Below are 4,838 nucleotides of genomic sequence, written 5' to 3' on the forward strand. Positions count from 1 at the left end.
ACCATTTGTAAGTTGAATTACAACTTTAGGGTACTTACACAGCTAAGACAATTTTATATTGTTACTTTGTATTCAAATATGAACCTAAAGTCATCTACAATCTACTTTTTGGGTGATTTCAGTTGTATTGAAAACTAGGTCAAACCAACAAAACTGTAATTTTTTTACAGTTATTTACGACCAGTGCCTACTGATATTCAGATTCTTTTGTATCAATAAAGACAGAGCTCTTTCACAAAAATCAAACACGGCAAGCCACTTGATTGAACAATTGCATTTAATCATGACAGACCTCCACTGAGTGTAATTTACAATAATTTCAATTTCCTCAATCTAGTCTAAAATTGTGGGAGTTAAAGCTTCCACTATAGCAGGGATGTACTGCAAGGTAAAATATTTCTAAATTATTCAGTTACTACTCAAGGCCCAGTCAGTAACACAGTTGTTCAAATTTTAAAGACTCAAGTGCCACACTTTCTATTCCTCTCTTCTTTGCTTCCTGTGTTGCCATGGTTTTTCAAATACCTATATTCATTTCAAGGCATAATTTCAACAAAGTGCTTACTTTCATTTTGTTAAAAAGGCTTTCATATAACTACATGAATTCATTAGCTATTATACAATAGGCTTATTATGGATAACTTAATCTATGCACCAAAACAAAAGTGGTTGCATAATTCCGGTATCAATTTAGGTTTGACTTCAATGTCCATTAGTGACTAGCATTTTACAGCACTTGGTCTTGAGTGGAAACATTGTACCACTTACCTGACATTCAGTTCTATTTACTTCAATGTAATATAGTGAGGGACATCGAAAAGACTACTAACATATTCTCACTCACTTTGCGCTTCCAATGTTAACAAATTTCTATCCTAACATCAATTTTTATGAATAGTAAGAACTGCCGATGCTTTAGTCAAAGATAACAGAGTGTGGAGCTGGAGGAACACAGCAGGCCAGGCAGCATCAGAGGAGCAGGAAACTTGACATTTCAGGTCGGGACCCTTCTTCAGAAATTACTAAATATCACAAAACACCAAGCTAACTTGAGGTTCATTAAAAAAAATCTGAATTAATTTTAAAAGGAAAGATCCATGAAAATTGGAGGCCAGGTAGCATCAGAGGAGCAGGAAAGTTGACATTTCAGTTCAGAAATTTCTGAAGAAGAGTCCTGACCCGAAATGTCAACTTTCCTGCTCCTCTGATGCTGCTTGGCCTCAAACTTTCATGGCTCTTTTCTTGTAAAATTAATTCAGATTTTTTAACGAACCTCAAGTTAGCTTGGTATTTTGTGATATTTAATAACTTAAGAAACACTTTTATAGACTGGATGGTGTTTCAGACCTCAGTGAAGGGTCTAGCTTTTTTTGCATGTAAAGATTACAACAGCCTATTTCTAACAGCTGTACTGCAAGATAGATCAAATTGTTGTTTAATACTGCCCCCTATAGTCACAGTCTCAACTTCTCAATCTGTTTTCAGAAATCTCACATTGTCTTACAGCAAATACAGACTTAATTCTGAAGCAAAAACAGAAAATGCTGGCAATTTCAGCAGGTCCATCAGCATCTATGGAAAGAGAAAATAAGTTAACGCTTAGAGAGTCTAATGACTTCTTCAGAAACCAACATAAGTTGGAACTTAGGAGGAGTAGATCATTCAGTCATAGATTCATACAGCACATACGACTTCAGTCCAACTCATCCGTGCTGACCAGACATAGCAAGCTGACCTAGTCCCATTTGTCAGCATTTAGCCCATATCCCTCTAAATCCTTCCTATTCATATACCCATCCAGATGCCTTTTCAATGTTGTAATTGTACCAGCCTCCATCACCTCCTCTGGCAGCTTGTTCGACACATGCACCACCCTTTGTGTGAAAAAGTTACAGCTCAGGTTTTTTTTTTAAAATATCTTTCCCATCACTTTAAACCCATGCCCTCTAGTTTTGGGCTAAATTTCTGACTCTACTTCACTACACAATAAAATTAATGTTGCTCTGATTGTGGTTTGAACTCCACTTTCTTCTCCTGTTCCCCAGAACCCTTCACTTTCTTGTCTGTCAAAAATCTGTCCAACTCAGCCTTAAATAAATGCAATGACCAAGCCTTCACTGTAATCTGAAAAAAAAGCTAATTCCATAAGACTAATCATCCTCTAAAATAACAATAGTCCTCATCTCCACGGAGTCTTAAAGTGCCCCATAATTCTGGTCTTGCCCACAAGTGGAAACATCCTCTCAATATTTACCCTATCAAGTTTTCGGATTTTACATACATCAATAAGATTACCTCTCGCCCTTCTAAACTCATAGGCCATTGGCCCTATCTAGACTAATTAGGTTTTGCAAGCACCTGTCTACTCTAATCCCATTTGCCAGCACATGGCCTGTCATGCTGTATGCTATGGTATTTCAAGTGTTTAACTAAATACTTCAAATGTTGAAGGTTCCCACCTCTACTATCTTTCCAGGTCGTGACATTCAGAAAGCACACACCTGGATGGAATTTGTTTTCAAGTTACCCCTAAACCTCCTGCCTCTAAATGCATATCTATGACACTTGATATTTTACCTTTCTACCACAGCGTAAAGTCTCTTCCTATCTATGCCCTTTAATTTTGTACACCTCAATCAGGGTCCCCACCTCAGCCTTCTCTGCTCTCAGGAAAACTACCCCGCCTATTTAGTCTCCCTTCTTAGTGGAAATACTCCAGCTCAGGCAATATCCTGGTGAATCTTCTCAGGACTAGTGCTGTAGTCATTCCTGTAGTAGTGACGAAAATTGCATACACCACTACAGCTGTGGGCTAACATTGTATGCAGATCTATAATAACCTCCCTGATTTTGTACTCAATGCCTTGGCTAATAAAGACAAGAATGACATATGTCTTCTTAACCACTTCATCCACAATTCCCATTGCCTTTTGGGTTCTATGGACATGCACACCAAGGTCCCACTGATACAATGTGCTTCCAAGGGTCCTATTTCATTACATACTCTCTTGCCTCGTTAGTCCTCTCAAAATACATCACCTTACGCAGTGCTCAGGATTAAATTCCATTTGGCACTGTTCTGTCCATTTGAGCAGCCCATCTATATCATTTGGTAGTCAAAGGCTTTCCTCCTCACTAGTTAACCACACCGACTTTCAAGTCTCCTGCAAATTTTTTGCTCATACTGCATGCATACATGTCTTGATCATGAACGTACACTGCAAAAAGCAAGGTAGTCAGCATTGAATCCTAGTCATCTAGTGGGCACAGGCCTCCCATCATGAAAAGAACCTTCAACCATCACCCTCTGCTTCTTGACAAAGCCAACTTTGGTTCCAATTTGCCAAATGTTCCTGAATCCCACGTGGTCTTACCTTCTTGACCCATCTCCGATGTGAGACTGACTTTATTAAAGCCTAGCTGATGTCCTTGTAGACTTCACACAACATTAACTTATGCATCTTGTCACCCTCTTGAAAAATTCAGATTAATTATGCATGATCTCCCCTTGATAAAGTCACCTTTAGAGAATAATGGTACATTAACTATCCTTCAGTCTCTGGTACCTCTCGTGGCCAAAAAGATTTAAAGATTAATGTTTGGAATGTGCAATCATCAAACCCACCACCCCCAACCCCACCCCCTCACCATTATCACTCACCTCCTGGAGGTGCCTGGGTTACAACTCTGGCCTCAGGGAATTTATCCACTTTTAAGCCTGCTAAAACCATCTCCTTCATGCTAATTTCTTCAAGTATATCAGTCCCCAAATACTAAAGCTTCAGTGTTCCTGAAGGAGGGCAAAATGTGTTCCCCAAGGGTACATGTGGTAATGTTCCTACCTCCAAGCCAGAAGGTTCAGGTTCAGTTCTCACCTGCTCCAGGAGGGGTGTCACAACATATCGAAAGTTTGATTTAGAAATATCTATCACAGTCAGCATCCCTGATTCTTTCTTCATAGTGAATTGAGATGCAAAGTAATTTAAAATTTCACCCACATCTTCTAGCTCCACACAGAAAACCACTTTGCTCTTTAATAGGCCTTAGTTATCCTCTTTCCCCTGATGTTTATAAAACACCTACGGTATTTCCTTTATTTTATGCACCAGTGTTTTTCTCATTTCCCTTCTTCGTCCTCCCAACTTCTGCTTTAAGTAAATCCCTACAAATCACTGAACACTGGTCCCAGCAATTCAGGTGAAAACCATTCCATAGCACACCTTCCACTTGTGTCTGGGGGCCCCACTTGTGGTGCAATAATCATATCCCCTTCCCTAGACCAGGAGGTCCAGGTTCAAGTCCCACCTGTTCCAGAGGTGTGTGATAACATCCTTGAACAGGTTGATTAGAAAAATAGGTTAAACTAGAAAAAAAAAATCCACTTGAGTCTCACATTCATCAATAATTTCTGGCAAACCACCTAGCTATATCAAACTACTCCAAAGTCTGAAAAAAAGGAATGAAACTGGACTGATCATGGCATCCACAAAGGCACTGGAAATGACAACAGCACGCCTAAGCCCTGTTTACTCTGCAAAGTCCTCCTTACTAACACCTGGGGACCTGTGCCAAAGACCGGTCAGACAACATGACGTAGCCATTCTCTCAGAATGGAGTCTTAATGTCCCAGAGCCTACCATCATCATTCTTCATATTTCCTGTCCCACTGACAGGATGGACTCACCATAAGTGGTAGCACAGTGGTGCAGTGTCAAAAAGCCATTTATTCAACAATGCAGGTTCACTAAACAGGCTGATCGGAATCATCCCATTATTCCCAGAGATTTCACAACAACTAAAAAAGAAACTTTATTTAGAACTGTTGCATAACAGCAAGA

The sequence above is a fragment of the Rhincodon typus genome, chromosome 6 (assembly GCF_021869965.1).
Source record: "Rhincodon typus isolate 14 chromosome 6, sRhiTyp1.1, whole genome shotgun sequence".
Classification (NCBI taxonomy): domain Eukaryota; kingdom Metazoa; phylum Chordata; class Chondrichthyes; order Orectolobiformes; family Rhincodontidae; genus Rhincodon; species Rhincodon typus.